The sequence below is a fragment of the Pteropus medius genome, unplaced genomic scaffold (genome assembly GCF_902729225.1).
Source record: "Pteropus medius unplaced genomic scaffold, Ma_sr-lr_union100, whole genome shotgun sequence".
Lineage (NCBI taxonomy): Eukaryota > Metazoa > Chordata > Mammalia > Chiroptera > Pteropodidae > Pteropus > Pteropus medius.
In genome coordinates, this window is record NW_024341288.1 from 639,323 (window position 1) to 662,845 (window position 23,523).

A 23,523-nucleotide genomic window follows, 5' to 3' on the forward strand; every position below is an offset into this window, starting at 1 on the left:
TTGTTAACCCATTCATTTCTTAGTAGCGTGCTACTTACTTTCCACGTCTTTGTGTGTTTTCCACTTTTTTTTTTCTTGTAGTTCATTTCTAATTTTATACAATTGTGGTTGGAGAAGATGTTGATATGACTACAATCTATTTTTTTCCTTTATTTTTTTATTGGGGTACCATTGGTTAATACGATTATATAATTTTCAGGTGTACATTATCATTTCATATCTGTATATTCTCTTGTGTGTTTATCAACCAGAGTCCAGTTTCCTTCAGCTACCATATACTTGATCCCTTTTACCCATTTCACCCTGCCCCTACCTCCCCATATTTGACACCCTTTACCCTGTCTACCTCCCTCTACTCTCTAATGCCCTACGCTCTGGTAACTACTAGTCTGTTGTCCATGTCCATGGATCTCTTTTTTTTTTTTTGTCCTATTCATATGTTGTGTTTAGGTTTATATCCCACATATAAGTGATATCATGTGATTTTCTACATTTTCTGTCTGGCTTATTTCACATGATTATCTTGAGGTCTATCCATGTTGTCACAAATGGCAGTATTTTGTCTCTTCTTATGGCTGAGTAATATTCCATTGTATGTATGTACCACAACTTCGTTAACCAATCATCTATTGTAGAACACTTCAGTTTCTTCCATGTCCTGGCCACTGTGAATAATGCTGCTATGAATATCAGTATGCAGATATCTTTTCAAATATAGATTTTCAAGACTTTGGGCTAAATATCCAGAGAGATTTGCTGAATCATATGGTAGATGAATTCTTAGTTTTTTGAGAAATCCCCATACTGTTTTCCATAGTGGCTGTACCAATTTGCAGTCCCACCACCAGTGTATAAGAGTTCCTTTCTCTCCACATCCTCTCCAACATTTGTTATTACTTGTCCTGTTGATTATAGCTATTCTAATAGGTGGGAGATGGTATCTCATTGTGCTTTTGATTTGCATTTTCCTAAAATCTAGAGATTTGAGCATCTTTTCATGTGTTTCTGGGTCATTTGTATGTCCTCTAGGGAGAAGTGTCTGTTCAGGACCTCTGCCCATTTTTTGATTGGATCATTTGTTTTTTGTTGTTATTGTGTCATATGAGTTCTTTGTATATTTTGGATATTAGTTCTTTATCAGAGGCATTGCTTGCAAATATATTTTTCCTTTTGGATGGCTGTCTCTTTACCTTATTGACAGTTTCTTTTGCCGAGCAGAAGCTTTTTAGTTTGATGTAGTCTCATTCATTTATTTTTGCTTTTATTTCTCTTGCATTTGAGGTCAAATTCATGAAATCCTTTTTAAATCCCAAGTTTTTGAGTTTCATTTCTATGTTTTCTTCTATGCCTTTTATTGTTTCAGATCTTATATTCAGGTCCTTAACCCATTTTGAGTTAACTTTAGTGTGTGGTGATAGACAACTATCTACTTTCATTCCTTTGCAGGTGGCTTTCCATTTTTCTTAGCACCAATTATTGAAGAGGCTTTCCTTTCTCCACTGTATGTTTTTGGCTTTTTTGTCGAAAATTATTTGCTCATATAAATATGGGTTTACTTCTGGACTCTCAATTCTGTTCCACTGGTCCATGTGTCTGCTTTGCTGCCAATACCATACCATTTTGAATACTGTCATTTTGTAGTATAATTTGAAGTCAGGCGGAGTGATGCCTCCAGCCTCATTCTTTTCTCTCAGGATGGCTTTGGCGATTTGGGGGCTTTTGTGCTTCTATACAAATATGACGATATTTTGTTCTATTTCTTTAAAAAATGCCGATGGGATTTTGATGGGGATTGCATTAAATCTGTATAATGCTTTAGGTAATATGGTCGTTTTAATTATGTTGATTCTTCTGATCCAAGAACATGAAATATCTTTACATTTCTTTGTATCATCTTCGATTTCTTTTAATACAGTCTTTTACTTTTCATTATATAGGTCCTTCACATGTTTTGTTAAATTTATTCCCAGATATATTATTCTTTTTGGTGCAATTACAAAAGGAATTATTTTTTTCCAAATCTTTTTCTGACGCTTCGCTATTAGAGTATAGGAACACTATGGATTTTTAAACTTTCAATTTGTATCCAGAGTCTTTATTGTGTATTTGCTTATTCTAGTAGTGTTCTTGTGGAGTCTTTAGGGTTTCTAGTAGTGTTCTTGTGGAGTCTTTAGGGTTTTCTATATAGAGAATCATGTCATCCGCAAATAAGGACAGTTTGACTTCTACGTTTCTTATTTGGATGTCTTTTATATTTTTCTCTTCTCTGATTACACTTCCTAGAATATCCAATGTTATATTGAACAACAGTGGTGATAGTGGACAGCCTGGCCTTGATCCTGATCTTAGAAGGAAGGTGTTATTTTTTCACCATTAAATATAATGTTGGCTGAGGGTTTGTCATATATGGCCTTTACTATGTTTAGGTACTTTCCTTCTATATTGATTTTGTTGACTGTTTTGATTATAAATGGATGCTGTATCTTGTCAAAGTCTTTTTCTGCACCTATTGATATGATCATATGATTCTTATTTTTAAAATTTGTTTATGTAGTATATCACATTAATCAATTTGCATATGTTGAATCATCCCTGCGCCTCTGGGATGAAGTCCACTTGATCGTGGTGTATAATTTTTTTAATGTGTTGCTGTGTTCAGTTCACTAGTATCTTATTTAGGATTTTTGCATCTGTGTTCATGAGAGATATTGGTCTGAAGTTTTCTTTTTTTGTGTTATCCTTACCAGGTTTTGGTATCAGAGTAATATAGGCCTCAGAAAATAAATTGGGAAGTATTGCTTCCTCTTCAATTTTTTGGAAGAGTTTGAGGAGAAGAGGTTTTAAATCTTCTTTGAATGTTTGGTAGAATTCACTGGCGAAGCCATCCGGTCCTGGAGTTTTACTTTTTGGTAGCTTTTTGATGATTGTTTCAATTTCCATACTGCTGATTGGTTTATTTAGATTTTCCAGTTCTTCTTGATTCAATCTAGGATGGCTATATTTTTCTAAGTACTGGTCCATTTCTTCTAGGTTATTAAAGTTGGTGTTATATGTTTTTCATACCATTTTTGTATAATCATTTGTATTTCTGCAGTGTCTATCATATTTTCCCCCTTTCATCCCTAATTTTATTTATTTGTGTCCTTTCTCTTTTTTCTTTAGTGAGTCTAGCCATGGGGTTGTCAATTTTATTAACCTTCTCAAAGAACCAGCTCTTTGTTAAATTATTTTTTCTATCGTTTTTTTTTTGTTTTGTTTTGTTTTCAATTTTATATTTTTCTGCTCTAATTTTGATTAGTTCTTTCCTTCTGATGACTTTAGGCTTCATTTGTTTTTCCTTTTCTAGATTTTTAAGATGAAGCATTAGATTGTATATTTGGGCTCGTTCTTGTTGGAGGTAGGCTTATAATTTTATGAGCTTTCCTCTTATGACCGCTTTTTGTCTCAAAAGTTTTGATTTGTTGTACTCTCATTATCATTCCTTTCTATTTATCTCTTGATCTCTCTTCTTTTTTCTTCTCTGACCTAGTTATTCTTCAGTAGCATGTTGTTTAATCTCCATGTATTTGTGGTTCTTTCTGATTTCTTTCTGCAGTTAATCTCTAGTTTCAAAGCATGATGGTCAGAGAATACGGTTGGTATGATTTCAACCCTCGTATATTTGTTGAGGCTATCTTTGTGTCCCATTATGTGGTCGATTCTTGATAATGTTCCATGCACCCTCAAGAAGAATGTATAAGTAGGTGTTTTGGCTTGGAAGGCTCTGAAAATGTCAATTATATCCAGTTGGTCTAATGTGTCATTTAAGGATGTTAATCCTTATTGATTTTCTGTTTGGATGATCTGTCCATATCCGACAGTGGGGTATTTATGTTCCCTACTATGATAGTGTTTTAGTCTGTTTCTTCCTTTAGTTCTATTAGTAATTGCTTTGCATATTTCGGGGCTCCCTTCTTGGGACCATAGATATTAATAAGTGTTATATCTTCTTGGTGCATGGTTCCCTTTATCATTACGAAGTATTCCTCATTATGTTTCTTTTCTTTTTTACTTTTAAAAAATTTTATTTATTTTAATTAATTTCAAGTATACAGTACATTGGTTATACATCTATTTAGTTCATAAAACGATCCCTTCAATTGCCCCCTCCCCTCCCCGACCCTGCACCTAGAGAACATATTCATGCTAATTGTGTTCCCTATGCCATGCTCCCCATCCCCATGACCATCTATCAGCTACTAATTTGCACTTCTTTAACCCTTAACCCCATTCTCTCAATTTCTCTAATCCCTCTTCCTTCTGTGCAACACCAATTTGTCCACTATATTGTGAGTCTGTTTTTGATTAGTTTGATTTTTTTATTCCTTATATTCTGCATATAAGTGAAATCATAGTGTTTATCTTTCTCTGTCTGATTTAAATAACTTCTAGGTCCATCAAAGCAATATCTTTTTCCATTCCTTTCCTTTTAGTCTCTGTGTGTCTTATTCTGTATTGGATCTCTTATAGGTAAAATCTAGATGTCTTGTTTTCCTTTCCATTCATCTACTCTTAGTTGGAGCACTTAATTCTTTTCCATTTGAGGTATTATTTATAGGAATATAGTTGTTACTATTTTTTATTCCTGTGTTTGATACATGTTTTTTCTTCTTAAATATGTCCTTCGTATATTTCCTGTAATACTGGCTTGGTGGTGATGAATTTCTTTACCTTATTTTTGTCTGGGAAGCTCTTTATCTGTCCTTCAACTCTAAATGATAGCTTTGCTGGATAAATTATTCTTGGTTGTAGATCCTGGGCCTTTATATTTGTGCCAAACCCTTCTGTCCTGCATAATTTCTTTTGAGAAATCAGCTGCCAGTCTTATGGGTTTTCCTTTAAAAATAACGATCTGCTTTTCTCTTATGCTTTTAATATTCTTTCTTTGTATTTAACCTTTGGCATTTTAGTTATAATGTGTCTTGGTGTGGGCCTCTTTGGATGCCTGATATTTGGAATTCTCTTCCTGGGGTTTTATGTCCATTTCCTTCACCAGGATAGGAAAGTTTTCCATCATTATTTCTTCAAACGGCTGTTCAATATCTTGATTTTCTTCAGTTACGCTGATTGGATGGATAGTTGGACACAATAGTGTCCCATAGTCTCCTTATATTATTTTTAGTCTTGGCATCTTATCTCTTGCTATTCTGATTGTGTGTTCTTGGCTTTCTTGTCCTTTAGATAGGGCATTTGATCCTTTTCTTTATTCACTTTGTTTATTCCTTTGTTTATTCCATTTAATATACTTCTCATCTCAGATAATGTATTCTTCATTTCAGACTAGTTCTCTTCTGTATTCTCCATTAACGTTTTAAGATATTTTATCTCTTTATTTAAGTTCTCACTGAATTTATCTACACTTTCCAAAAGTTCATTGGCCATCTTTATAAACAGTGTTTTGAACTCTGCATCTGTTAGATTACTTGACTCCATTATATCTAGATCTCTGTTCTGTTCTCTTATATGGTTTCTGTTTCTTTGTCTTCCCATTTTAGCTGCCTTTCTGTGTCTGTTTCTATGTAGTAAGCAAAGCTCCTAAGTCTTCCTACCATATTAGTGTGGATTTGTGAAGTAGGTGTCCAGTGGCACAGTCCTGAGAGGGCTTCAGTTGCAGGCCAAATTTAGCCCCCGCCTGTGCCCCTCTAGGGCCACTTGTTAAGATTCAGCAAACAAGCCACAGATGCTATGCTTATAGTTACCTCAAAAGGCCACACCAGAAAGTGAGGCCAGCTGCCTCCAGTATGAGTCTAGGCGCTGCTTAGCAAGGAGCTCCTTATTTGCTGAGAATATACTTGAATGTGGCTTGGGTGGGACCAGGAGTTGGGGTATTTCAGGGAATCCTCTGGATGGAGCGACCTGTGTTATTCAGTTTGATGATGTCTCTGTTATGGCAGTGCTATGTCCAGCAAACTGGTAAGGGGAAAGGCTCGATGGGGAACAATGGATACAACCGGCACTTCTGTACAGAGTGAGTCTCACCTTGGCCCTCACTCCAACAATGTCTCCCTGTAAGTTCCTGGTGCTTTCCGCACGCAAACGAATTGGCACTGGTGCTCACAGCAAGCAGGTCCATCACCGCGGATGCAGCCCCTTTAAAAGGCCTCTGCTGCTGCCACAGTCTCGGTCTCACACAGCCTCGAGACTAGGCAGCCCCACATCTTCACCCCGTCCTACATTCTGCCATTGTAGGGTGCTTTCTTGGATTTCTCTCTAGTTATATGGCTTGTTCATCTAGATCCCAGGCAATTTTCCTTGCTGCTGCTCCTTGTTTTCCATCACAACTTTGATTTGGTTGCCAGAGGGATGAACAGAGTCTCTATCATCTATGCCATTTTGGTTCTCCAATCCCTCAGTATCTTTCTTTATCTTTTTTATTTTGAAGTCTATTTCATCTGATATTAGTACCACTACTCCTGCTTTTCTCAGAATGCCATTTGCTTGAAATATCTTTTTCCACCCTTTCACTTTGTGTCTATATTTGTCTTTGGAGCTAAGATGTGTCACCGGGAGGCAGCATATGGTTGGGTTTTGTTTTTTGATCCATTCTGCAACTCTGTGCCTTTTTATTGGTGAGTTTAGTCCATTTACATTTAGGGTGATTATTGAAATATGAGGTCTTCTTATAGCCACTTTAGCTTGGTGCTTCCATTGCTTCCTTGTCCTTGTGTTTCTATTTTCTTTATTTCAGTTAGGTTTTGTGGGTTTCCTCTCTGGTTCTTCTTGTTTTATGTTATATACTTCGGTTCTGAATCTTTGGCATGTGGTTACCATTACGAATATGTAAAGAATAGTTATATACACAATTGTCCATTTTCTTCTGCATGTACCTTATCTCCATTCCCCTTTGCGAGTTTTGATCTTTGAATCCTTCCCTTTTCAGTCACTGTTATCTCAATTTGTTTCTATGTATGCTGAACGTTTATTATTATCTTGCTATACTAATTCTTTTCTTATTATTTAAGCTTATAATTCCCTGTTCTTAGTAAGAGTTACACTTCTCTGCTTCTATTTGCCTGATAGTCACTTTACTCCTACTTATCTTTTTTTTTTTTTTTGTCATTTTGTTAAATGTGAGCTGAACCATTTCGGTATTTCCTGTAGTGCAGGCCTCATAGTTGAGAATTTTCTCAATTTTCTTTGTCTGGAAAGGTCTTCATTTCTCCTTCATATCTAAAGGAGAGCTTAGCTGGATACATTATTCTAGGCTTGTAGTTCCTTTCACTTAATCGTTTAAATATTTGATTCCCTTTCTTTCTGGTTTGTAAGGTTTGCACTGAGAAGTCTGATGATAATCTAATGGGTTTTCCTTTATAAGTTACTGTTTCCTTCTCCCTGGCTGCCCTGAGAATTCTGTCTTTGTCATTGATTTTTGATAACTAATACAATATGTCTTGGTGAAGGACTCTTTGGGTTGAGATAATTGGATGTTCTGTTGACTTCTCTAATTCCACGCTCCAGCTCATTCCTTAGATTCTGGAAATTCTCATCAACAATTGTCTGAAAATTCTTTCTAGTCCCTGCTCCTTTTTCCTTGCTTTCGGTAATGCCCATTATTCTTATGTTCCTCTCTTAATGATATCAGCTAGTTCTTGTATTTCTCTTCCATTATTTTTCACTCTTCAGTTTCTCTTTTCTTCCTTCTGATTTATTTCTAGATTATTGTCTTTGATATCACTGATCCTTTCCTCCATTGGTTTGACTCTGTTTCCCAAGCTTGCTATTTCATTTTTCAACTCTTGCCATGTTTTTATATTTTTATCTCCAGAAGATCTATTGTGTTCTTTTTGAGAGTTTTAATCTCATTGCTCTACTCATCTAGCTGTTTTTCAATTCCTGAAATTGTTGATATGAGTCATTTTGAATCTCACTGAAGTACCATCTTGAATTCTCTGTCATTTAAGTCACATATTTAAGACATATTTCTATGTCTGTAAGCTTATTTTCTGAAGATTTTTCACTTTATTTCTGAAATGCCTTGTCACCTTGGTTGTTCATGGTGTTTAATGGACTATTTCTCTGCCTGGGCATTAATGGAAGTATATTCTGCTGTTTGTCCAGAAAGAAGATTTATTATATAAAGGTATCTCTTTAGCCTGTTGCAAACAAGGCACTTTTCTTTTGTTTTCCAGTAGATGGTGTCTAAGACTATTGGATCTCTCTGCTTTATATAAAGTCTAAATAATGCCTTTTTACTTTTCTTGTAGATATTTAATCACACTCACTACCCTCAGTTTCAGTCCCTGTCAGTGTCAGCGGCAATCTCGGCAGTGTTGGCTCAGTTCCCTTGGGGCTTTTTGGTGATTGGTCTCAGAGGGTAGGGAGTGAGGGGCCCTCTGGGTTGAGAGTTGGGGGCTGCAACTCAGTCTTGGTTTTGCTACCATGGCTGGTAAAAATCACCTTTTGTTTTTCTGCCATCCCGTCCCACTTCTCTGCTTCTGCCCTCATGACTGGGCCCTGCTGCTGGCTGTGTGGAACTCTTAGCACTCCCAAGCAGGGCTGTTCAAGGAAGTAGCCACACGTTATCCACCTCCCTCCCCTCTTTCTGCAGGGAGCTACTGTGGCTGTGAGAGGCACCTTCTTTATTTCTCCTAGTCCACAGCCCGACACCCGGGGTTCTGACCTGTGGTTGCTCTTATGCGCATATCCCATGTTGAGACATGCTGGTGTACCATTTGGGTGTTTTTTTGTTGAGTTTAAGATGTTCAGCTTATTGTTGTTTCAATGGGAGAGATCTTGGGACATCTCTCACTCCTCCATGTTTCCACCAGTCCTCTGATTTCAATTTTTTAAAATTTATTGAGACTGTGTGTGTGTGTGTGTGTGTGTGTGTATGTGTGTATCCCAACATGTGGTCTACCCTGGAAAATTTTCCATATTCTCCTGAAAAGGATGTATTTTCTAACTCTTTGGGGTGAGATACTCTTAAAATACCAATTAAACCCATCTGGTTTAACGTGTCACTTCAGGCTGCTGATTCCTTGTAGATTTTCTGTCTGAAAGAGCTATCCCTTGATGTCACTGGGGTATTTAAGTCCCCTACTATGACTGGTTCTGCAGCCTCTTTGGAGGGGCTCCCATGCAGGTCGAGTTCATCACTGCTTGTGACTGCCTAGGGCTACCTGATAGAAACTACAAAGTGATTTGTGATTGGGCGCTTCCTGTGCTGAACCTGGAGGTATGTGGGAGGCCACACAGAAAATCGGTACTGAGACTGGGACCTCTTAGTAAGAGCTTCAGGACATCCCAAGGCCTGGGGCTGCCTGCTGGCTGCTCGTAAGGCTCAGTACCTGATGGAGTCTCAGGCGGTATGCATGTTGAGGCGAGGTCCCAGGAACTCACTAGTGTGGTATGGGTGGTATTTCCCAGGTTAGTGTAGATTCGAATTCGGTGACAGTGCAGAGCCTGTGGCCATTCACAAAACTCTCAGATCACACTGAAACCAGCTTCTATCTGCATCAAGCCTGCAGACCCTTGAGATTTGTTAAAAAAAAAAATACTACAGCTCAGGCATGGGCTGGTTGCCCACCACCTGAATTGTCTCTGGTGGTGCAAGAGCAGAGGCCTGTTGATTGTTGCTAAAAGAGCCTCCTGTCAAGAAGGCTGTGTGGGGCTGGTGAATCATCCATGTCAATGCGCTAGTTGGATGGGGTAAGGTTCCAGGGAGTCACCGGGGTGGAGTGAGCGGATCTCACCATGACAATGTAGATTCAGATTTGGCCATGTGCAGGAGATCTCAACACAGGCAAAATGGCGCTCACTTGTAGGCTGCACAAGAGGAGGGCTTCATACAGGGATAATGGTGGTTGTCCCTTCAGCTTTCACCCTGAAGCCACACAACTCAGTTTTTTCCTGTGTGTCTCTGGCACCTCCTGAGCTGCTGTCCCTCTGCTGGAGCCCAGGGTGAGTGCTTGTGAGCTAGTGAGTCGGTGCACGGACACTTTAAGGGGATGATTTCCCAGCAGCCTTTCCTCCCACTCAAACAATTGAAATACCAGCTGTTATTTACAGCCAGATTTTGTGGGAACTCCTCTTCCTGGCACTGGAACCCTGGAAAGTGAACCCCAGTGTGAGGCTGGGGAACATTGCTCCTCTAGTCAATAGTCAAGGTTTCTCACCTGATACTCAATTATCACACATGGGTGTGTCTAGCATGTTTTGTATTTTCCTCTCTCCTACCAGTCTCGATGTTGACTCTTTTTTATATCCTTAGTTATATGAGTTAGGTCCAGCTAGTCTTTAGATGGTTCTCCAGGTTGATCGTTCTATAATTTAGTTGGAATTTTAATGTGGCCATTGGAGAGGCAAATGCAGAGTTTATCCATTCCACTATCTTGAATGGACTCTCTAACTTTATTTTTTAGTAAGGAACTTACTATATTCACATTAATAATAGTAATCAGTATGTTAGGATTTATAATTGCCATTCTATTTTATTTTTCTATTTATCCAGTTTTTCTTCTTATTATTTTTTCTTTCCTCATGTTGTCAAATTGCTCTCACTTTCTTTGTTAATTTTTTTATTATGATAATTCAGAATTTATTCACCTTTTTCTTTTGGTCACATGTAAAATTTTAACAATATATGTATTGTTATATTGATTTCTAAGAAAAATTAACTTCTTTTAGTTTTATATATGAAAACATTTTACAGTTAACTATTTTTCGTACTCAACTGTTTCAATAGCATGTTTGCTTACCACTCTCTTAACTGACATATTTTTCTAGATACTAAAATAAACCATTTTCTTTATTCTCACAATGCTTTTTACACCGAGTGTGTCATTTACCATTCCAAGAAGTTTTACAATTCTCAGCAGGAGAATTGACTGGTATTTCAGACTGGGTGTTTCACAATCTAAACCAATTCTGACACTACCTAGAGTTAGCAAAAATCCCACGGGTTAAAAGTTCAGTTCTATAAAACTGTTCCCAGCTTCATATGTGAATTGCAAGTTCAGATCATAATCATGACCTCCTCCTTGGATTTGAGAATTTGCTTGAATGGTTCATAGAACCCAGGAAAAAGTTTATTTACTATTGCCAATTTATTACTAAAAGATACAACTCAGGAAAAAATAAAATGAAGCAGATACATAGGACAAGATATGGGGATGGGAGGTGTGGAGATTCCACGCACTCACCAACTGTACCACCATTTCATCACATGGGTATGTTCCCAAACCCATAAGCTCTTGGAACTTCTTTGTTTAGGGTTTTTATGGAGGCTTTGTTATGTAGGCATGATTAATTAAATGATTGGCTATTAGTGATTAACTCAACCTCCAGCCTCTTTCTACTCTCTGGAGGTAGGTGTGGAGGATGTGCTGATGGATGTGTCAGGTATCAGCCTGGCTTGCCTGTAGGAATGCAGCCACAGGTATGTTTTCCTGTTAGCATCTCTTTTCCTTCTCTGCCATACGTCACCCCACTCTAGCAAACCTGCTTCTTTTAGTTGCTCTTTCTACATATGAATTCACAGCTTAGACATTTTAGTTGACAGTCTCATTTATCATAGTCATTTCTTCCTTGTAGCCCAGAAAGTCTTCCTTTGTGAGGTGATTCTCAGCTGACCAGAGAACTCTAAAGAGGGTGGCTTTGCTATTCATTAAGAGTTCTGAAAAAAGCAGGAGCATATAATGCTGTTTATGCCCAAATTCCCAAACTGTTGGCCAGATAAGTTCACAGCATCACAGAAGGTCTTACCTTAAGAAGTCTGCACTGGTTCTCTTCTTATATACTTTCTATGAAGCACTACGCAGGAGGAAATGTGATGTCATGCCTGCCCATGTATCCACATCCAAAAACTCTTTGTACTCCTGCTTAGTATATGACTTTTTGTCAGTTTGAGGTGAGTGAATAAGTTTGATGCCTACATCACAAATTTAAGTTTCTATAACATCTCATCTGAATACAAATCATTAGAAAAGGACCACCATTAAGATAAACTCTTCTATGAGTCCCCCTGATCTGTTACCACTTACTTTTAAGATTAGGGCCATCAGAGTTACTGCTACTTAGGCCAAGACAGCTTTCCTTCTGGTTATGTGGGAAAAGTTTAAATTTCTAGTGAGATATTAAATTTGTTGCTTAGACTGATGACTAATCTCACCCATCATGTTGATGATACTGCTCTTCTAACTTTGAATGTCCCTGTTCTTCTGGCTCATACTCTGATATATTTTTTTTCTTCTCATAATACCTTGATTCTTCTGTCAAGCCATGCAGATTCTTCCCAGGCTTTTACTATTTGGTTGATGTCATGCTCATCCATGAAGCCTTCTTGTAACAACTCAGTACATACTCACTTGTCTGAATTTCTTAAATATTCTTATAATAAAAAATGTCCCATCTCACCTAAAACAATATGACAAAAAATACATACTTAGGAGTAAAGTGACACTCAGGCAAATAGAAGAGGAGAGCAATCCTTACTAAAAACAGGGCATTATAAGCTTACATAATAAGAAAAGAATTGCTATAGCAAGATAGTAATGAATGTTCAGCATACATAGGAATAAATTGAGACAACAATGACCGAAAAGGGAAGGATTCAAAGATTCAGATTCACAAAGAGAAATGAAGATAAGGCATATGCAGAAGAAAATAAACGACTGCATATATATAACTATCCTTTTCATATTCGTAATGGCAACTACATACGAAAGATTCAGAAATGAAATATATAACATAAAACAAGAAGAACCATAGGAAAAACTCACAATGCCCAACCAAAATAAAGAAAACAGAAACACAAGGACAAGGAAGCAATGGAAACACTGAGCTACCAGAAAGCAAAAGATAAAATGGTTATAAGAAGATCTCATATTTCAATAATTGCCCTAAATGTAAATGGACTGAACTCATCAATAAAAAGGCACAGAGTTGCAGAATGGATTAAAAACAAAACCCAAACATATGCTGCCTTCAGGTGACACATCTCAGCTCCAAAGACAAATATAGACTCAAAGTGAAAGGGTGGAAAAAGATATTTCAAGCAAATGGCATTCAGAAAAAGTGGGAGTATCGGTACTAACATCAGATGAAATAGACTTCAAAATAAAAAAGGTAAAGAAAGATATTGTGGGACACTTCATAATGATAAAGGGAATCATGCATCAAGAATACATGACATTTATTTATATCTATGCTCCCAATCAGGGAACCTTGAAATATGTAAAGCAATTACTAACAGAACCGAAGGGAGAAACAGACCAAAATATTATCATAGTAAGGGACCTAATGCCCCATTGCCGGATATGGACAGATCATCTAAACAGAAAATCAGCAAGGAAATAACATCCTTAAACGACACATTAGAACAACTGGACATAATTATTTACAGAATCTTCCATCCCAAAGCAGCTGCTTATACATTCTTCTCTAGTGCACATGGAATATTCTCAAGAATTGACCACATACTGGGACACAGAGATAGCCTCAACAAATATAAGGGGGTTGAAATCATACCAACCATATTCTCTGATCATCATGCTTTGAAACTAGAGATCAACTGCAGAAATAAATCAGGAAGAACCACAAATACATGAAGATTAAACAATATACTACTGAAGAATAACTGGGTCAGAGAAGAAATAAAAAGAGAGATCAAGAGATACAGAGAAATGAATGATAGTGGTAGTACAACATATCAAAACTTTTGGAAAATGGAAAAAGCTGTCATAAGAGGAAAGTTCATATCATTACAGGCCCAGCTCCAAAAACAAGAATGAGACCAAATAAACAACCCAATGTGTCATCTTTAAAAACTGGAAAAAGAAGAACAATTGAAGCCTAAAGTCATCAGTAGGAAAGGAATGATCAAAATTAGAGCAGAAATAAATTATATTGAAAACAAAACAAAATATAACAGAAAAAAATGAATTCAACAAAGTGCTGGTTCTTTGAGAAGGTTAATAAAATTGACAACCCCCTGGCTAGACTCACTAAAGAAAAAAGAGAAAGGACACAAATAAACAAAATCAGGGACGAAGAGGGGAAATTATGACAGACAATGCAGAAATAAAAAGGATCATGCAAGAATACTATGAAAAAGTATATAACACTAAATTTAATAACCTAGAAGAAATAGACCAGTACTTAGAAAAAATAGAGTCTTTCTAGACTGAATCAAGGTCAGGAAAATATAAGTAGAGTGATTAGCAGTATGGAAAGTGAAACAATCAACAAAAACCCACTAAAAAGTAAAAGTCCAGGACAAGATGGCTTCACCAGTGAATTCTACCAAACATTCAAAGAAGATTTAAAACCTCTTCGCCTCAAACTCTTCCAAAAAATTAAAGAAGAGGCAACATGTCCTAACTCATTTTCTGAGGCCAATATTACTCTGATATCAAAACCTGGTAAGGATAACACACACAAAAACTACAGACCAATATCTCTCATGAACACAGATACAAAAATCCTAAATAAGATACTAGTGAATGGAATACAGCAACATATTGAAAAGATTATACACAGGGATGGTTCAACATATGCAAATCGATTAATGTGATTCACCCCATAAACAAATAAAAAAATAAGTCATATGATTATATCAATAGATGCAGAAAAAAACTTCAATAAGATACAGCAACCATTTATTATCAAAACATTTAACAAAATCGGTATAGAAAGAATGTACCTTAACATAATAAAGGCCATATATGACAAAGCCTCAGCCGATGTTATACTTAATGGTGAAAAACTAAACATCTTCCTTCTAAGATTAGGAACAAGGCAAGGCTGTCCACCATCGCCACTGTTATTCAATATAACATTGGAGGTCCTAGCAAGTGCAATCAGACAAGAGAAAGATATTAAAGACATCCAAATAAGAAATGAAGAAGTCAAACTGTCACTATTTGAAGATGACATGATTCTCTGTATAGAAAACCCTAAAGACTCCACAAGAACACTACTAGAAACAATAAGCAAATACAGTAAAGTTTCTGGATACAAAATCAACATGTAAAAATTCATAGCGTTTCTATACTCTAATAACAAAGTGTCAGAAAAGGAAGTGGAAAAAATAATTCCTTTTGCAATTGCAACAAAAAGAATAAAATACCTAGGAATAAATTTAAGGAAACATGTGAAGGACCTATATAATGAAAAGTACAAGACTCTATTAAAAGAAATCAAGAACATACAAAGAAATGGAAAGATATTCCATGTTCTTAGATTGGAAGAATCAACGTAGTTAAAATGGCCATATTACCTAAAGCATTATACAGATTTAATGCAATCTCCATCAAAATCTCAACGGCATTTTTTAAAGAAATAGAACAAAATGTCATCATATTTGTATGAAAGCACAAAAGACCTCAAATTGCCAAAGCCATCCTGAGAAGAAAGAACGAGGCTGGAGGCCTGACTCTGCCCAACTTCAAATTATACAATAAAGTGACAGTAATCAAAATGGTATGTTATTGGCAGCAAAACAGACACACGGACCAGTGGAACAGAATTGAGAGTCCAGAAGTAAACCCATGTTTATACGTGCAAATAATTTTTGAAAAAAGCCAAAAACATACAGAGGAGAAAGGAAAGCCCCCTCAATAAGTGGTGCTGGGAAAACTGAAAATCCACCTGCTAAAGAATGAAACTAGACTGCTGTCTATCACCACACACCAAAATTAACTCAAAATGGATTAAGTACCTGAATATAAGACCTGAAAAATAAAATGCATAAAAGAAAACACTAGAACTAAACTCAAGGAGCTTTGACTTAAAGAGGATTTTATGAATTTGACCTCAAAGCCAAGGGAAGTAAAAGCAAAAATAAATGAATGGGGCTACATCAAACTAAAAAGCTTCTGCTCAGTAAAAGAAACTGTCAACAAAGTAAAGAGACAACCATCCAAATGGGAAAATATATTTGTAAGCAACGCCTCCGGTAAGGGCCTAGTATCCAAAATACATGAAGAACTCATATGACTCAATAACAACAACAACAAAAAACCCCACAAATGATCCAGTTGAAAAACAGGCAGAGGACCTGAACAGACACTTTTCCCTAGAGGACATATAAATGGCCAATGAATGTATGAAAAGATGTTCAACATTGCTAGCTATTTGAGAAATGCAAATCAAAACCACAATCAGATACCATCTCCTACTTGTTAGAATAGCTGTTATCAACAGGACAAGTAATATAAAATGTCGGAAAGGATGCGGAGAAAAAGGAACCCTCATACACTGCTGATGGGAATTCAAATTGGTATGGTCACTATGGAAAACAGTATGGATGTTCCTCAAAAAGTAAGAATTGATCTACTATATGATCCTTCTACTGGGTATTTACCCCAATGACCTGAAAACCCATATCCAAAAAGATATTCACACATCGATGTTCATAGCAGCATTATTCACAGTGGCTAGGACATGGAATCAACTGAAGTGTCCTATGATAGATGATTGGCTAAAGAAGCAGTGGTACATATACACAAAGGAATATTACCCATTTGCGACGACATGGATGGACCTTGAGATAATCATGCTAAGCGAAATAAGCCAGACAGAAAAAGTAGAAAATCACATGATATCGCTTATATGTGGAATATAAACCTAAAAGCAACAAACAAACAGGACAAACAAACAGAGACTCATGGACATGGACAATGGATTAGTAGTTACCTGAGTGTAGGGGGTAGGGAAGGAGAGGGGTGGTAGACGGGGTAAAGGGGTTCAAATATAGGGAGGTAGGGGCAGGGTGAAGTGGGTGAAGTGTGTAAAGGGATCAAATATATGATAGCTGAAGGAAACTGGACTTTGGGTGGTAAACACACAATAGAATATATAAATGTCAAATTATAATGTACACCTGAAAATTATATAATCGTATTAATCAATATTACCCCAATAAACTTTAAAAAATGTCCACCACATCACATGCTCTCTTGCTGTAAACCTCTGCCATTAAAAAGTGAGCTCCTTGAAAGCAAGGACACTGCCAATCAACTTTCTTCTCTATGTCCATCATAAGCACAAATCCTAGTGAGGAATAGATTTCAGTCTCTTCTACCCAAGAATATGGGTGTCTTGATGCTGAGAGTGTACACCAAGTTGTGGGGAACATGGACCTGCAACCAGTTTGTGTGTTAAAAGTCAAGAGTCCAATGTTGAATTCAAATCCAGGGAAGATACAAGCCTAGACATGAGTAAATCTGGTAAAGGAAGGGTACAACAGTCTGGAAAAAACCCTAAGCATTTTCTCATCACACTTCTCCTTAAGTTGTCTAATACGTTTAGAGACCCCACAAAAAATACCTTGAATTCCCAAAACTGGTCTTTGCTGCTGCCACCAATTGAAGGTCCCATTCCTATTTGGTTAATGCCTGTGTATTTGCTCATTACATGAGGAAATATTGTTAACATGTTCCCCTATCACAGTCCCTAGAGGTACCATGTTCATACTGGCTTAAGAGGTTCACATAACTGTCATTTCTCCTTGATTCCTACAGCTCCATCCTTAAAGGAAACAACACTGAAACATCTTGCACCTATTGGCACCAAGTGCTTATCACATCACTCCTCTCCCTCCAATTTGTGAGTAATGTGAGGCACTGAATGGCTGCTTTTTAAAAAATCTTTTCATCCCAAGTATGGCATGCTCAATGCCTTAGGAAGCACATGGCACATTTAATTGGCACTAAACAAATGCCTCTTGGATGAAGAGATAAAGTTTGGCATAATAGTCATTCCCCCCAAAATGTTTGAATCTCCTAACCCACTTTAATGTCTGGAAATGTCTTTAATAATCAGTTTAATAATCAATATTTTGTTAGGTCTCACTGACTTGTTTCTATCATGCCCTTTTGCCCAAAATGGAGGTGAGTCCATTAGGAGAACATTCACTCAGAAATAGAGAGGGTAGGAGAATCCAGGGATGAAGATGGTAAGGAAATGGTCAGAGGAGCCAAATAAGCCAGAGAGCACAGGAGTCCTGGTGTGCAGGCAGGAGAGAATTGCCCAAAAGGGAGGTGACCATTGGTCAATGCAGGAGTACAATGAGTTTGGTAATGGAGGACTCACTGACATCCTATTCAAAGCAGCCTTGGTAGAAATTGGTGATAGGCTTCTGCTTGCAAAGGAGTGAACCGTGGCTCACTGGTGAAAAAGCAAAGCAAAATGACATTTTCTAGATCTTTTATAAAGGTAAAAAGAAAAGTATGGTGCCATGCTGAAGAGGAAATAAGATGTAAAATGAAATGAAATGGCACTCTACCTTCAACCCCACTGACAGACAGTGACTTTAAATACTGTTCTATTCTAATGTGATAATTGCATGTTGTATAAGAGGAAATAGATTTTACAAAAGGAAAATCAACCATCTATGAAAAAGGTAGATCCACCTTGGGGGACTCAGGGGTTATTTTATTAGAAAGATAAGCAGATTGCTTAAGCAAGGGCCAAACAGCTGAATCCAGTCCACAGAGGTGTTTGATGGAGACAGTAATTTAAAAAATATAAATATCTTTTAGATAGGATAAAAAGAAGCTTGTTGAAAATAGGCCTCACTACTATCTATTGTGTCAGTGTGTCCACCTAATTTAATAAAACATATGTATGTTTTTTGCTTCACCAACCTTGAAGGCATTTGAGCTTCTGCCTTCTATTTTATATAGTCCAGGGAAGGGAAATATAAGTCTTGATAAGGTACCATAAATATTTAGTGCCTGAGAGCTTAAGCTAGGGGACAAAGACAAGAAATTTAGGAGAGACATTCACTCCTATAACTAAGAGAAAATACTTGGGCTTGAAAGGAAGGAGAAGTTGGTGTCTTCTTGCTGGTCATTGTCTGGGCAACAGAGTTGTTAAGTGACTGCTCTCTTAGCTACATGCCTTCCAGCCATTCCTGGGGCATGAGTAGAGTATGAGAAGCTCTGAAGAAAGAGTTTCCAAGTTTGCTTGGAGGATAGAGTCTACTACGGGAATTACAACAACTGTGTCAATGTGAAGAAAGGGAATGTCTCTGTGGCTTTATAATATTGGCAGCTTACATGCTTTTCAACTACTGCCTTTCTTACAAGAAACAAAACATGCAACTATGTAAGTACCACTGAAGGGGGCCCAGTGTGGAGGACATGCTCTACATTCCTGATCATGACCTTCTTTGCCCAGCACCCCTGAATCCTTGTATATCTTAATTGAGAATTAACACTCAATAGAAGATAACTGGTAAAACAGATTTAATGTCCTCTCAGTGACTGTCATTTTGGAATGTTAATGCAGCCATCAGGGAAGGTTCTTGTTTAGCTGGTAAAGCCTCTAGGGCACTTCCATTCTCAAACCTCAATGACTAGGTAGAGCCATGGTCAGCCAGGTCTCCACTACTAAAGGGCCTCTGGTCCACCACTCTGCAAACTTGAGCCCAGACTAGCATAAGTTAGGGGTTCCTGGGGAGTCTCAGAGTTAAAGTGTGTGAGTTTGAAGTCACTGAAGCAAAGAGCCTGAAGCAGAGGAGAAGGAGAATCCACCTTTATTAGTGCGACATCGGATGGTGGGTTCTGCTACAGTCCAGATCAGGCAATGCTTTCAAAGGGACATTTTCTTCATATCACTGACACTCTGCAAAGATGTCCAAGTCTTTCCCCAACAGTGGGAGCTGGGACAGATGAGTGCAGCACTCTCCAGAGGAGAATGACTCCAGTTCAGACATATGACAGGCAATGGGCTGACCACTGCAAGGGACACTGTATGCGGCAATTCTTGCTCTGATGTGAATCGGTATGCACCCCAGACTTTTTCCAGCATCAGGGTGTCAACATGCACAAAGCATGTGTGTATGTGCATGTGCACACATGCACATACACACACGCACCAAGGAAGTTAACTCAAGCATTAAAGTAAATGTTTAGAAATCACAATAAGCTGAGGAACAAATTCCAGGAAATAGACTTAGGTCAGTGGAGGAAGGTATGGCATGTTCTGTGGCGTGGTAGGTAAACTGGTACTTAGAGGTGCTGTGTGATTTCCACACTTGCTGCTCCATAGGACTCAGTGTATTTAAGTTTTGGGTTTATGGGTCATAAAATACAGAATGTCACAATTGGATTAGAAGGGTCCAGCTGGAAGTAGGAGACATGAGAAGAAAACTAATGTCTAGGCCCAGAGCCAGGAATTTTATCTTTATAGTCATTATCTTATTTAAATACTTCTTTAGTTTAGTAGATGAGAAAACTGAGGATCAGAGCACTGAAGGAAATTATCTTGTGTATACCAGCTCTGAAAGGGGCAGAGGTGGGAACAGCAGAGGCCCTGCATGCACTCACACAAACCACTATTCAGGGAGAAAATTGCACTAAACTGCCTTCCTCCTGCACTGTGTTTCTGCCATCTGAGCCAGCCCTTATAAAGGAGTTCCTGGAACTGTATTTCATCCAACAGGAATGAGGCTTTCCCATACAATCAGAATTATACAGCTATATCCCCATCAGCATCTTCACTGACTAATCTGAGTAGCTCCCTTCTAACCAATCAGGACAGTACCTTTAGGACCAATCAAACCAAGAGAATTTAGAGTTCTCATTTGCATAAGGATGAACCAATCAGGGACCAGGGGCAGGAACTTCTGTCTACATAAGTCAGGTCCACAGAAAGACTGAAGACTACAGTTCTTAGGCTGGAGCTGAGATATCGAATGAAACACCAAAGATGTTTCACTGGACCTAGAGAAGAACAGGCAGAGCAAGGCAGAGCAGAGTGGAGCAGAGCAGAGCAGAGCAGAGCTGTCTAGTGAGAAAGGGGCCTTGCCTTGCCTCTCAGGGCCAGCTCACAACTGCACTGTCTCTTAATTGAACTATATAACACTATTGAGCTATTTGCACAGCTGTGTTATATCACAATTGAGCTGTTAGCACTGAATGAAGTTTTCTTCTTCACCCAAACTGGGGGTTCCTGTTGGTATTGATGGCACCAGTGACCATCAGTTGACACTGGTGAGGAGGATTGGCCAAGCCATAGCCTTTCTTAGTACCTTTAGAACCACTCAGAAGAGGAAGAACTGAACAGCCATCTCCAGGTCTAATTCAAGCCTGCCATTCTATTCAGAGACACAATCAAGATTCATTTTTATGATGGCTTTTAGAACTGAGACTCTTGGAAAAAATGAATACAAGGCAGAGCAAAAACTGGCAGTTCCCAGATTTCCACTTTGTCACTCCTGTGAAAACAGAAGTGAGGCACTGAAAACAAAAGCCTCAATAGGGTCAAAGTGCTATTCTTCAGTGTGCTAATTCAACGCAGAGACCAAATCCCTCCAGGATGTTTGGCTCATTAATTTCTAGTGGCTACTGTCCAGTGACATGGACACTAAAGACACTAAAAAGTACAGCCATCGGTGTTGCAAAAATGATGAGAATTCCAGACACATGCTTTAATATTCAAAAATCAAAGAATCAGGTAAGTTGTCTGGTCCTTGGGTTTTATTATTCATCCAGTGTGTATAATTCTGAACAGCAGTGCATCAAAATATTTGAGGGGTAGGAGATACTTTAAATTACATATAACATTAAAACATCAAATATAATGTGTCCCACTTAATTTGAGTTAATTCCATTAAAAAATAGTGCTGGCGGGGGTTGGAGTTAAGGGATTTAAAGCTAAGGAGGTCCACTGAAACTAAGTGAAAAAGACTTGGGGCAGTGTCTCTGATTTTGACTCTAAGATCAGTTCCTTACAAGTTTAAGTCACAGTGCTCCTTTCCAAATCCTTCTTCGTGTCCCAGTCAAGTCTCCTGCATTCAGACTAACAAATGAGGAGGCAGAAATAATGTAAGTCTGAAACGGCAACTACTAAATTAAGAAATGGAAAGAGAAATCTAGTACAAGTAATTTTAAAATTACAATTACTGTCACCGACTTCAGTAGAGTGTTTCTAAGGATAGGTCCAGAAGGGCCTGCTTTAATAAATTGATAAGACGTATTTTCAATTAGCTCCACATTTGTATAACAACAATTAATTTCCATAAAGCCCTTAGACAAATATTGTTTTTGTTAATTAGGTTAGTCGCCCCTTCTGCAGGCTTTATCATGCTTAATTGTGCTCTGCAAATGATTTTTATCACACACATGGCTACCATATTGTTCAAGCATGCTTCTGTGTTAACATCAACTTCTAGCAAAAGAGATTTACTGCCAGCCTGGAATATGCCAGACCTGGTGAGGAAGAGAAGGCATGGATCAGTAACCAACATGCATTGTTGTGATTTGCCTGAGGCCATACAGCTAACAAGCAATGCAGCTAGGAATAGACAAGGCCTGGTTGCCCCAGGGCCAGTCAGTGCTCTCTCTGCCAACCTCTGAAATCTTACACTTTCAGCATTGAGGAGTTTGACTGCTCTCTGCCATGTACGTAAGTATATGTCCTCAAGGACACTAGCTCTTCTCTTCCCAGAGGGGTCCTATGTCAGGTCTGAGTGTTCTTCCTGCTCCTTCTCAAGTATTCACATGTACCTGCAAGCCAGATGCCATGTGGGAGACTAAGGAAGAAGAACACTAAGAGAAGATGGCTAATAATCCCCAGATAGCCATACCTCCTCCGATTCTTTTGGGAATAAGACCTTCCAATAACCACCAGGTAGAAATTGCGGTCCCACGTGCATTTCCAACTAAGTATGGCCACATGACCTATGTGTCACTGTGTGGTCAAGGTGGAATGTAAGCAGTATGGAGGTGTCCAAATTGTGGAGCATTTTCTTAAAAGGAGCCCTCTACTTCCTTTTCTCTTCCTATTGGGCAGAAATGGGGATATAGTGGGGGTGGGGTGGCAGCTTAGATCCTGACAATGAAGATAACTCCCAAGGAAATGGTGAGCACCAAGACAGAAAGAACTTGGGTCCCTGCATGATTTTGCAGAGTAGAGATGCATGCCCACCTGACCAACTACCAGCTCCCACTTTTGTAAGAGAGAAACACAGCCCTTCTATTTCATTTAGGTCACTGTCATTTGGTCTCATAAAGCTTCTGAATCAATAAGCTGATGAGAATCTTTGAATCTATTTGAAGAAATTGAATTTACACACAAAGATTCATTAATTGTGCTAGGTTTCTTCCATTTGTCCCTCCAGAACAACTCTACTCTGTCCTCCACTCTGATCTTTTCCTTAGGAGAGGAACTGTAATAGACTGTGCAACTTGGCTTCTAGTTTGGCTCAGGAATGGGAGGCTCCAAGGTAGAAAAGAGGGCAAAGGACATTGAGCTCTCTGACTCCAGGGCTGCTGTGCCTGGCTGCTTTATTTACCAAGGTTACAGCTCCTAAAGGTGCCTCTCTGAGGTCCAGCTGCTAGTAATGGCCATGCTCTTTGTTCAACACAGTCGTGAATGGTAATTATCATATGTGTTACTAATCAGGGTATTTTGCTTTTTACAATAAGATGCATAGATAGCAAAGATTTAAATCAAAGAAATGTACATCTAATGGTACAATCCAGGCACTGAGACACTTAAATGACATGCCGTCTGATAGGATAGCAAGTGTCTATA